Genomic DNA, 13,468 nt, shown 5'->3' with positions numbered 1-13,468 from the left:
CGGGGCGGATTACAGGTCACACACATGCACGCACTGGTTCACGTATGAGCAGAAATCCTCAGTTTGCTGGTGGGGCATGGGAGGGGCAGCAGTGATGGTCTTCTCCTCACACAGGCCCAGACTCGCAGACTCAGCAGCTGAAGAACAATAGGCCCTCCCCAGACCGCCCGCTCCCCGACACAGGGCTGTGCACACTGTCTGCTTTCTCAGAGTGTCTAGTGCCAGCGCCAGGGACAATGAGTGTGAGAGCTGACATTTTCCCCAGGAATTCTGATTCCAAACAGATTTTTTTTTTGTTGCTCAACACACACCAACAGGCTTGAGGAAGGGCGAACTTCCGAAAGGAGCTTCAGTTTAGGACCATGTGCAAACCATGTGTTCAGGTGTTGCCTTAACTAGTTGGGAGCAAACCCGCTGTGGGGGCCCGTGTGAGGTCTCCCCGGCGTCCTGGCTGCAATGCTCTTGCCATGCCTCCTGGGGCCCCTCCTTTGGCTGCCCCACAAGCCCCCTCTTCAACCCTTCTCTGTCCTCTACCCACACCGTACCCCTAATTTCCAAGCTCTGTGGGGAAGGAGGAGCTCACTGTGGCTGTGGCATTCAGGCCGCGATGCAATGTGGGGAGAGAATGAAAATCAATGAGTGTGTGTGCTGGGGGACAAGGGAAGGGGATTGAGCAGAGGAAGGAGGCACGAAGGCAGCTCTGTGCACATGAGAGCGTGGAAAAGGACCAGCCAGGATGCCGGGTGTTGAAGTGAGAGACAAGAACCCTGGGTTTAAGAATGGATTGCAACTAGGATACAAAATAAACTCCCAGAAATCTATGGCTTTTTTATACACCAATAATGAACTCACAGAAAGAGAAACAACAACAACAAAATCCCATTTACCATTGCACCAAAAAAATTAAGATACCTAGGAATAAACTTAACTAAGGAGGTAAAAGATCTGTACTCAGAAAACTACAGGACGTTGAAAAAAGAGATAGAGGAAGACATAAACAAATAGAAGAATATACTGTGTTCATGGACTGGTAGAATCAACATCATTAAAATGTCCATACTACCCAAAGCAATCTATAGATTTAATGCAATCCCCATTAAAATACCATTGGCATATTTCACAGACCTAGAAAAAACTCTCCAAAAGTCCATATGAAACAAAAAAAGACCCCGAATAGCCGCAGCAATCTTGAGAAAGAAAAACAAAGTTGGAAATATCACAATACCAGATATCAAGCTATATTACAAAGCCACTGTTCTCAAAACTGCCTGGTGCTGGCACAAGAACAGACATATAGACCAATGGAACAGAACAGAGAACCCAGAAATCGACCCAAGCCATTATGCTCAATTAATATTTGACAAAGGAGGCAAGAGCACATGGAGTCAAGACAGTCTCTTCAATAAATGGTGTTGGGGAAATTGGATAGATACTAGTACATCAAAAAAATGAAACTAGACCACCAACTTACACCATACACAAAAATAAACTCAAAATGGATAAAGGACTTAAATGTAATATGGTAAAGCATAAAAATATTAGAGGAATCCATAGGCAGCAAAATATCAGACATATGCTGAAGCAATATCTTTACTGATACTGCTCCTAGGGCAATGGAAACTAAGAAGAAAATAAACAAATGGGACTACATCAAAATAAAAAGCTTCTGCACAGCAAAAGAAACCATCAACAAAACAACAAGAAAGCCCACTGCATGGAAGAACATATTTGCCAATGTTATATTCGCCATGTGCCTAATCTCCAAAATTTATAGGGAACTCATACATCTTAACAAAAGGAAGATAAACAATACAATCAAAAAATGGGCAAAGGACCTAAATAGACACTTTTCTAAAGTGGACATACAGAAGGCAGAGAGACATATGAAAACATGTTCAAAGTCACTAATCATCCGAGAGATGCAAATCAAAATGACAATGAGGTACCATCTCACACTTGTCAGAATTGCTATCATCAACAAATCAACAAATGACAAGTGCTGGTGAGGATGTAGAGAAATAGGAACCCTCGTGCACTGCTGGTGGGAATGCAGACGGGTGCAGCCACTGTGGAAAACAGTGTGGAGTTTCCTCAAAAAATTAAAAATGGAACTCCCATTTGACCCAGTGATCCCACTTCTAGGAATATATCCCAAGAAATGAGAAACACCAATCAGAAAGGACATATGCACCCCTATGTTCATAGCAGCACAATTCACCATAGCTAAGATTTGGAGAACATCCTAAGTGCCCAACAGCAGACGAGTGGATTAGAAAACTGTGGAATCTACACAATGGAATACAATGCTGCTATAAAAAAGAAAGAACTCTTACCATTTGCAACAACATAGATGGACATGGAGAACATTATGCTAAGCAAAATAAGCCAGTTGTAGAATATAAATATCACATGATCTCAACTCATTTGTGGAATATAATAAACAACATAAACTGATGAACATAAATAGATTCAGAGACAGAGAAACATCAAACAGACCATCAAACTTTAGCAGGAAGGCAGGGGAGGGGGGGCAAGAGATCAACCTCAGGACTTGTATGCATACATATAAGCATAACCAATGGACACAGACATTAGTGGGGTGAAGGCATGTGCGGGGGAGGGGGGTGCCTGGGGAGAAGTTAATGGGGAAAAAGAAGACATATGTAATACTATATGTAATACTTTAAACAATAAAGAATTTAAAAAAAAGAACGGATTGCAACTTACTAGCTTGGTTATCTTAGGTAAGCCACTAAAATTCTCGGATTTTCAATGTCTTCGTCTGTAAAATGGGGATCCCAACTCTCCTGCTTACCTTGCAAGGTGGTTATGAAGATCAAGAGTCTAAAATATTTGGAACTCGTGAAGAGCTGTGCAGACAGGAGGAATCATGCACCCAGGTGGTTGGGAAGGGCCGTGGGGTTAACTTTCATCCAAGTGGCTAAAGGCAGGACGCCAAAGGCTGGGGTTCTGGTCACAGAGTGTCACCATTCTTACCATGAAGCACCGGGAACCCCGATATTATACCCATGGGATTGGCAAGGGATCTGATGGTGAGTAGCGTATTAGTCTGCTCAGGCTGCCAGAGCCAACGACCACACACTGGGTGGCTTAAGGAACAGACATTTATTTTCTCACAGTCCTGGAGACTGGAGCCCGTGGTGAAGGTGCTGGCGGATCGGTTTCTGGGAGGCCTCTCTGGCCTGCATACGCTGCCTCCTCGCGGCCTGCTCACATGGCCTTTCCTCTGTGCTCACGCAGAAGTGCACACTCTAGTGTCTCTTCCTCTTCTTAGAAGGACACCAGTTCTATCCAATGAGGACTCACCCTTATGACCTCACTTGACCTTTATTGCTATCCTTATGGGGCCTACTGGGGGCTAGGGCTTCACTATAGGAACTGTGTGAGGGTGAGCGATTCAGTCTGCAGCAGGCGGCGTGGGCTGGGATGTGCTATAAAGGTTACGGGAAGACACGGAAATGGACAAGTGGCTGCCCTCCCCTCCCCTTATCCCAAAGGGTATCAGTGGGTCCAGCAAGTTCCCAAATGGGCCCAGCAACCACTTGGCTCAGTGTCAGGTCACCTTCTACCTGGGCTCTGCCAGGTGGTTACATCCCACCCTAGTCCTGCCCTGTTCCACTCCATCACCGCTGATGTCAACGTGCCGGAGCCAGAGACCAGCCCATCACACCCCTGACCCGAACCATCATCTGAAAAGCCTTCACACTGCCGACAGACAGACATTCCAGCTCTCTGTTGGGTCCCAAACTCCTGTCCAGCCTCATCCTTTCTAATTCCCAAACTGGACTCCGTGCTCCTGCCAATCGGGACATCATTATATTTTCCCATCCTTTTCCTGTCACTCCTCTCAGCTCCAAGTGCCTGGCCCAGCCTCCCCACACCCCTGTTCACCTCATGCTCGCCCCCACCTGTTAATTCTCCAAAGCCCACCTCGAGTGCCACCTCCCTCACCAGTCAGAAGTGATCGCATCATAGCAGGGAATGTGTGCAATTCACCCTCAGTCATGCACTGTCTTATACAGTAGATAGGACTATTGATGACTCATTAGTTCGGTTACAAGCTCCTTGAAGGCGGAAATGGTGTCTTCTTCACCTATTTGTACCACCTGGCACAGTATCACAGCAAGCACGTAATAGATGTCAGCTAGATGGCTGGCCAGTCTGCCTCGCACATTAAAAAACCCTAAACTAAGGCACTGTGACAAGAGGCAGCCGAGATCCCGAGGCCCCAAGCCCTCATCCAGGTTAAGAAGGGAAAGAGATACGGGCCCATAACAAAACTGAGAAATTCTGAAAGATGACAGATTTTAACCACCACTTAACAAATAATCACCTATAGTGAGGTATAATTTACATAACATTAAACGCACCAATTTTCAGTGTAGAGTTGGATGAGTTTGGACAGATGTATATGCTCATGTAACCATCACTTCAATAAAAATGTAGAACATTCCCCTCGTCCCCAAAAAGTACCTTGTGCCTCATAACAGTCAATCTGACTTTACTATCAGGGAAATAATGGCCACGTCAAATGAGTTGGGGCACATTTCTTTCTCTTCTATTTTCTGAAGAGTTTGTATAACATTGGTATTATATCTTCCTTAATGGTTGGATAGAATTTGCTAGTGAAGCTATATGACTTGGCTTTTCTTTGTGAGAAGTCTTAAATTATAGATTTGATTGCTTTAACAGATACAGGGCTATTCAGATTTTGTTTCTTCTTGTGTCTTCAAGGATTGTGTCCATTTCACCTACGAGGTAGAATTTACTAGTATAAATTGTTCATATGTATTTCCCTTTTCGTATTTGTAGAATCTGTACCAATGTCCCCCTGTGATTCCCAATACTGATCATTTATATCTTCTCTTTTTGGCCCCTTAACAGACTAGAGCAAGCATGTCAAACTCGCAGCCCACAGGCCGCATGCCGCCACAATGAATATTTTTGCGGTCCAGCCAATATAACGTGTGAGCAATTATTTACAATTATGAAAGGAAATAAGTCTCCTGTCAGAGCCAGAATTACTGACATTCACCTTGGGTCAGTTTTGAAAGTAATCACTGGGAACAAGATTTCCCCCGAAGTAGGAAAGATAGTAGCAGAGAAGCAAGTGTCAGGAAGAAGACGTGAATTTTATCATTGCTCTTGTTCTTTTTTTTATACTATACTTTCCAAAATAAACCTACGTTTCTATGAAAATTGAAGCTTTTGTTTTTTTTGCAGCCCATATAAACTTAAACCTTGTTTATTTGGCCCATGTTAGCCTTTAAGTTTGACATGCTTGGTCTAGAGCAGTGGTTGGCAAACTCATTAGTCAACAGAGTCAAATATCAACAGTACAACGATTGAAATTTCTTTTGAGAGCCAAATTTTTTAAACTTAAACTTCTTCTAATACCACTTCTTCAAAATAGACTCGCCCAGGCCGTGGTATTTTGTGGAAGAGCCACACTCAAGGGGCCAAAGAGCCGCATGTGGCTCGCGAGCCACAGTTTGCCGACCACGGGTCTAGAGCATTTATTGATCTTTTCAAAGAACCAGCTTTTGTTTGATTTTTCTTCCTGTTGCTTTTCTATTTCATTTACCGTATGTCCACTCTTATTTTTATTCGTTGTGTCTTCTACTTATTTTGGATTTAATTTGCTCAAGTTTAAGGAAGAAGCTAAAATCACTGATTTTAGTTCTTTCTTCACTTCTAATATAAGCACTTCAAGCTACACATCTCCAAGTACTCCATCCCACACATTTAAATACGTTGTATTTTCATTTCAAGCAGTGCAAAATATTTTATCATTTCCTTTGTGTCTTTATTACCCCCTGCACTATTTAGAAATGTTATTTAATTTCCAACTATTGGGAATTTCCCCAGATATCTGTTATTGATTTCTGATTTAATTCCATTGTGATCAGAGAGCATTCTTGTGTTTTCCTTTCCTCTAAAACTATTGGGACTTATGCTGATGTGGATGTCTTTAGAGTGTTTTCCCTGTAGGTCACATATAATTGCTCTTGCTGTTTAATTCAGAATAATAAAATGAAAATATCTTTCTAGTATTCCATCTCCAGTATTGTCTTATTAGCTATGCCTTTTTAAAAATGTTCAGTGTCTATTTTACAGATATCTTCCTGACTTACTGGCAACTCCTAAGGCTTCCTTTCCCTTCCTTTTCGTCTCTCCTTGTAAATGACAGAGTAGGCCCAGTAATCAGGCCCAGTCCCTTTTCTCTTCTCCACTCAGGCTGACTCTCTGGGTAATCTAATCTAGTCCTATGATTCTATATCCCACCTACATTTTCAGTCTTAACTTGCACTGTGAGCTCTAGCTATGTTTAAATTACTCTACCCCTTACATATTCAATAGACACCTCAAACCTAGCATGTCTAAAGTAGAGGTCTTGATCTTCCCTGCCCTCATCCCTGCCAGTCTGCTGTATTTCAGTGAATGGGATCACTCAGTTAGTTGTGAATTCTCTATTGTTTTAAATTATTTTCATCAGCAAAAACAACAGATTCTACTCCCAGTATAACTTCTCACCGCCTCTGCTGCTACCATCCTCAGCCACCACTGTCTCTTAGATTCCCTAAAATAGCCTCCTGACTCCCCTCCTTTCATTCTTACTCCTCACAGCCTATTCTCTGCACAGTGGCTGAAATGATCTTTAAAAAAACCAATCAGATGTCGTTCCTTTGCTTAAGACCTTTCAGCGTCTTTCCATCACATTCACAATAAAAATCTAGAATCCTTTGGCTACACAGTCCTAACGCAATTTGGTCTTGGCCTACTTTTCTGCCATCATCTTTACCATGCTCTTCACACGCAATACACTGCAGCCACACGGGGGGTCTTGCTGTTCTGAAAACAAGCTGAGCTTGTGCCTTCCCGAAGGTCTTCATGCTAGCTCTTCCCTCTGCCTGGAATCCTCATGATCCACGCTAACATTTAGATCTGTGCTGAAATGTCACTTCTGGCCGACCCATCCGAAATACCTCCTTGTGCTCAAGTCAACACCTGCCTCCCCTGACTCTGCTTCATCTTCTTTGTGGCGTTATAGTCACTTACTTGTTTTCGTTGTCTTCCTTCTTAGAAAGTATATTTGATGAGAGCAAGTACTTTGTTTTGTTCAATGCAACATCCTCACACTAAGAACCATATCTGGCATACAGTAAGTGCTCAATAAATATTAAGTGAATCCATCACATCAGGTTTTGTGAGTCAACAGAATTCACAATAGAGAATTCACTTTTGCCTGGTCCCTTCTCTAAGCGATCTAAATCTGGTTGTTAATTTCACTTCTCTTCATTAATAGACTTCAGGGCTCAGGTTGCGTCCACAAAGATTTTGCTGCTGAGTGACTCACCAGGCTAACCCATCCTGAGAATATGGTGATCCCTATCCCAAGTTCAAACAGACAACGAATGCTGTGTCCAGCTCATAGTCTCACTGGACACTCTCGATGTGTTCCCAAAGCCTGGAGAAGCCAGGAATCACTCTTTAGGAAGTCCTAACTTGGAGCATTTCCCAATGTCCAGACTTCCACACAGTGTATAATACATGGCACTGGGCGGTCAGATGTTTCCCTTTTCTCCCGAGGTTATCTTAGGTCACCTTCTCCATTGAGGTGGTGTAGCCATGGGACCAAAGCAGCATCTATCTGTTATTAATGGATATTCCCCCTTGTGACTTCTAAAAAAGGGCCAAGGTACAACTGGCAACTGGAAGTTGCTATGAGAGAGGGGAAAAAAATCCTTTTATCTTCCAGGCATTGGAGAAGGTGGAGTTAATGGAGTCCTCATTTGCCCAAGCTGTCAACATACCAAACCAACCTGGTAACAAGAACAAGCCTCAAGGCTGTTCGGAGAGAAATTATTGGGTCTACCTCCAGAAAACCAGGACAGAGATCAGGTGCAGGGTAGGCAGAAGGAAGGAGATGAAGGCAAGCCCCTCAGGATCTTACTAGAGAAAGGCTATTGGAAATCTTATAGGCGCTGCTGCCACCAATGCACAATTTTCGTTAATTACCTCAATTGTGGCTGTTATCCCCTTAATGAGAAACACAACTTCACTTCTAAGCAGGCACTGAGGCTGGAAGAAAGCTGAAACCTGAAAATCAGCAGATACAGGGCTGCATACAGCCCTTACTATTGAAATTAAGCCACATCCAAAACATAGGGGAGGACTCCAAATAGCTTCAGACAGCAGCCAGGCAGGCAGGGCCCTCACCAGGCACCGGATGGACGCTCTCCTGACTCGTCAAGAGGCCCAAATCCCAAGTTCTCATTTCAATAACATAAGAAAATAAACATGGGGCTTATTTATAGCACAGGAAAGGGACTTGGGCAAAAGAACTGCTCATTCGGTAATCCACCCTGACGGGGCCAGATAGGATCCAGACCCCCATGCTCTCTGGTAACAGAAATAGGGGCCGGAAGAGGGCTGGCTGCCAGCATCATCAGGTACAATCTGGTAAAGGTCCTGGCTAAGAGACGGAGAAGCGATCTGATATGTCATTCCATCTCATCAACCAGGATCTAAGTGCTCTTGCTGTGTCCAATTTCTGGGTGAGGAAACTAAGGCCCTGAGTGGACTCTCTCCAGGCCAGGGAAGGGCAAGGGTACAACTCAAGGGCAGGTGCTATGAGGAAAGGAAATTTAAAAAATCCTTGAGCCTTAGCTGGTTTGGCTCAGTAGATAGAGCATTGGCCTGTGGAGTAAAGGGTCCCGGCTTCAAGTCAAGGGTATGTACCTTGGTTGCAGGCTTATCCCAGCCCCAGTCAAGATGCGTGAGGGAGGCAACCAATTAATGTCTCTCTCACATCGATGCTTCTGTCTCTCTCTCCCTTCCACTCTCTCTAAAAATCTATGGGAAAAATATCCTCAGGTGAGGATTAACAACAAAAAACCAATTTAAAAATTAAAAAAAAAAATGTTTCTTCTTTAAAAAAATTAAAAATCCTGAATCCTCCAGGCACCAAAGGAAATGGTGTTAATTATCTCATTTATAGCGGGACTAAAACCTATGTGTGTAGAGTCCTCGGCCACTAACGGGCTCACATCATCCTACAGAACTCAAGAGCTGCGCTAGAATGAGAACTCCTTTCTATCAGCTTAGTCTTGTTCAATTCTATCTCCTAGATCTAGTACAGAGCCTGGCCCAGAGTATATTTTGATGAATGACTGAATAAACGCTCTTATCTCACCTGGATCAGTAACTAGTTGACTATTCTTCAGCTGTGATGACCAAAAAAACAGACATTCATTGAGTATATCCCTGGGTTTAGGAGCTAATGCTGTTATATTGGCAGTTATACACAATAGCCCAAATAGATATGCGGATGATCCTTGACTTACAATGGGGTTACGTCCTGATAAACGCATGGGAAATTGAAAGTACGGTAAGTTGAGAATGCATTTAAATCATATAGCCTAGTGACTATCAGAGCTTAGCCTCGCCTACCTTACCGGTGCTCAGAGCACTTACAATAGCCTGCATACGGAGAAATCATCTTGCTGCTGCCCAGCACCACAAGAGTATTGTACCACATATTGCTAGCCTGGGAGAAGATCAGAATTCAAAAGGTGAACTATGGTTTCTACTGAGTGGGTGTAAACTCCACACCAGGTGAAGTTGAAAAATCGTTGGTCGAAGACTGTATTCTGAAGGTGAGGCTCTGTGAACTGACCGGGGCCTGGGTCTGAGATGATAGGTCCAGCCCCTGCTCTGTAGGCAGCTCTCACCCTCTGCAGCTCCTGAGGTTGTAGACAAATTGGTGCTTTGCTGAGGAAACGTCCAGCGGGCACAGCTGCCTGGTACCTCTTTAAAACCACCTACGTCTTTCCCTTCCTCCGTCTTCTACCTGAAAGCCTGTGCCCTCAGGGGAACGGGAAGAAATGCAATCTGAGGCCCAACCAGTTGGGAGAAGAAGAAAGGAAAAAGCTCTATCCCCAAAAGGTTATAAACTAGAAAAAACAAAATGGCAGACACAGATAATTGGTCACCCATTTCTTTTTATTTTTTAAATATATTTTTATTGATTTTAGAGAGGAAGGAAGAGAGAAAAAAGAGATAGAAACATCAATGATGAGAGAGAATAATTGATCGGCTGCCTCCTGCATGTCCCACACTGGGGATCGAGCCTACAAACCCTGGCATGTGCCCTGACTGGGAATTGAACCAGGACCTCCTGGTTCATAGGTCGATGCTCAACCAGTGAGCCACGCTGACCAGACAGTCACCCTTTTCTTGAAAGGAAGCTTGGAAAGCCAGAAGAGGGGGTCAAACTCTCCTGTCACCTTCCCTGCGTTGCCAGGTGGTGAGCCCGACATTAAAAGTCCATGGCCCAAAGCTGCCCATACAGACCCACACACGCTCCTGGGAACCTGGACGTCACAAAGCCTGAAGCTGGGGGTCCCTGAGAGTCCACTAATGGAGGTGGAGGAGAGGCTGTGAGTTGCACTATCCTAGAGAGAGGGGGGAATCGCGGATTGAGAGGAGTTCTGCTTGCCTACTTCCCACTGCCAGGAGCAGCCCAGGAGGCCTGTCAGATGCCCAGACCATGCAGGGTTGGCCTAACGGGGCCAGAAGCTATCCTGGACGTTACTCAGAAGTAGAAAAGGCGAGGATCAAACGCTGGCCCGGGACGGGAGCCCAGGGCCTGGAACAGAGCTCTGGGCGAGGTGAGCAGACAGGCCCGCAGTCTCACTGCCTCGGGTCTGCGGTGGAAAGCTCGAGGGCTTCCACAGCCTTCCTGGACGGCAGCTGCCTGCCCGCCTCAGCGCTGCTGCCAGAACTGCGCCTCCCTGGGGATGTGGCTGGGAGAGGCCGGGGCCCGTTTAGCTCTGTGCCGGCCTCTCTGTGCCAGGGCTGCTTGGGGAACCGCCTGCCCGGCTTCTTTCACTGGAGCAGATTACCTAGGTCCTAGGCCAAGAGAAATGGAAAAAGCAGCCTACGCAAAAAGAAGCTACTGTCCCCAAAGCTAAAGAACCCCCCCCAGGCTCAGAATGGGTGGTTGATGGGAAACTTCCAACACCCCAAACCTCTCCTCTCGCAGCTGGGTTCCCACGGATCTCCCAGCTGCAGCGCCAGGGCCAGTCTCACCGGAACGAAACACCTCCCAAGCCCCGTCTCCGCTGTCTCTCCCTCTTCATTCTACCTTGGCTGGAAGCCATCGAAGTGTCTGGGGTTTTAACCCAGTGGTCATGTCTTTAGAACTTGTAGCTAGAAACCACCTAGCTTTCAATGGTCAGAACACTCCACACTCCAGAGACCACTGTCCTAGGAAGCGGCTGAAATCATGGCACGTTAGCAACTCCTTCGGCGAATGAGACAAAGAGGCAGCTGCCCTCTTCCAGCTCCCAGTCCTGGTCAGCACAGCCCAGGAGGATGGTCACTTTCTCCCAAAGGTAGCAGAGAAACGAGCCCCTCAGAACCACAGGTGTGAAGCCCAGCGGGAAGCATGCAGGCTGTGGCGCAGAAGCCAGAGCAGTCAGTTTTGAACGTCATGACACGGAGCACCGAGAAGAGACAGCACAGCATCGTGCGCAGGAAAGAACCAGACACTCTGAGAACAACAACAGATATTTTCCCAGAAATGGAGGTTCCTGCCTAAACGTGTGTGAGGCTTGGTAAAACACGTGACATGAGAAACAGTAACACTTTATCTAACGTTAGCCAGCGAAAATGTGCGCCCAACCTTGCTCTCCAAGCCGGCTCTCCGAGGGACAAAGGCAGTGGCCGAGGGCACACATGGGCCGGGGCCAGCTCAGGCTTATCTTCTGTGTAGGCCAGAAGGATGCGCTTTCTTAAAAAAGATTTCTTAATCTAAAACCAGCTGTTGCCTGCTGGAGGCCAGGACATGACATTTTAATCAGCATTGTTGTTCCGCGTCTGAAACCAGGCCCAATGGCATCCAAGGGCAGATGATCCTGACCCGGGCTCATGGGTGAGGCTGGCTGGTGAGCAGCTCAGGAATCCGCTCACAAGGGGGTGGAGCTAGGCCTGCTGAGTCCCTGAATCATGGTCACGGCCTGTTCGACTGTCCTGAAGTTCCCTGGGACCTGGACAACCTGTCTGCTCGCAGGAGAGAGCCTTTGAGGTTAGTTTCAAGTGCCTGGGATAGAATAGTCATTCTGTAATATACATTCTTTTATGCTGTGTTGTAAGATCTAACCCCAATATTTAGTGAGGTACTTTAAATGAAGGTTTAACATCCTTAGGAGGCCAATGACTCATAGGAAGGTGATAAAATCACACTAACACAGCTCCCTGGGGCTCCCATGATCTCAGATTAAAGAGTTCCTCTTCCAAAATCAAAGGGCTAACAAGGTTTGGAAAAAAAAAAAAAAAGAAAGAAAAAGAAGAGAAAAAAATGTACCCATTGGGAGGGAGCACTGGATGAGAAACCAGCCACTAAGGCAGCGCATTCGGTGATGAGGAAAAGGGCAGACACTTGGAGCGGGACGAGAGCAGAACACAGGGAGATGGAGCAGACATAATGCCAGCACAGTTCTCGCCTTTAGCAGGGACGTGGTGTGATGCTCTCCCCCTCTACCTGCCCCGAATTTGAAGGGACTCACTGTCTGTGTCAGCTCCTAGTATCTGGGTGACATTCCCAGATACTAGGTTTTTATCATGCCATTCCCCAGTATTAGGAATATGAGACCAAAGTGCCTTCCACTGCGCCCTCCTGACTGGTGTGTAATGAGTCAAAAGGATGCAGTAAGCAAGCCCCAGCCGCAGCGTCTGCCTCGCTCAATGACCTGAATGAGGGCTCTCATCCCTCCCACCTGTGAGAGTCCACGCTTCTTTCCCTCCTTCACATGAAAGACGAAGCTCTCTCGACTTCCACTTCCAATTTTACTTCTCCTGAAATTTCTCCCATCTCTCGAAAACCTGAAGGGACTCGTGAAAACAAGCAGGTTACACACGACAGCGTAATCACCACTCACCTCTGTGTCACTCAACAGAACAGTGGGATGTATTAGTGACTTCGACTGGCACACAACTAGGCTTCAGTAATTATATCCATATTCCAGGCAAATTGTTATATATTTTGTGTTCTAGGGACATATGTTATGGCTAAAGCCCAAACTGTGGCTAATCTTAATATTAGAGCCAGATAAATCTGTTTCGAATCCATAACATCTAACATTTGCCAGAGTAGATTTGTTCATCAACTGGGCTTAAAGAGGTATAATTCACACATGTGCAGTATTACTAAATGCTGAAACTTAATGATTTAAATATACCAGCAACCATTGCAAAGCAGTTGTTACAGCAGCATTTAACATTAGCCAGAGCCTCCCTGGCTAATGTTACATTTATACCAAGAGAATGAGGGAAAGTTTGGCATCCCCTAGGGGTGGGGTCACAACTCCCTCAACTTTCACAGTATGGTACTTGCTAGAGCAACTCAGTGCATGGCTATTAGAGGCCCCTGTTTGTCCCTGAG

This window comes from Cnephaeus nilssonii (assembly GCF_951640355.1).
Source record: "Cnephaeus nilssonii genome assembly, chromosome: 13".
NCBI lineage: Eukaryota > Metazoa > Chordata > Mammalia > Chiroptera > Vespertilionidae > Cnephaeus > Cnephaeus nilssonii.
Note: the sequence above shows the minus strand (reverse complement) of the source record.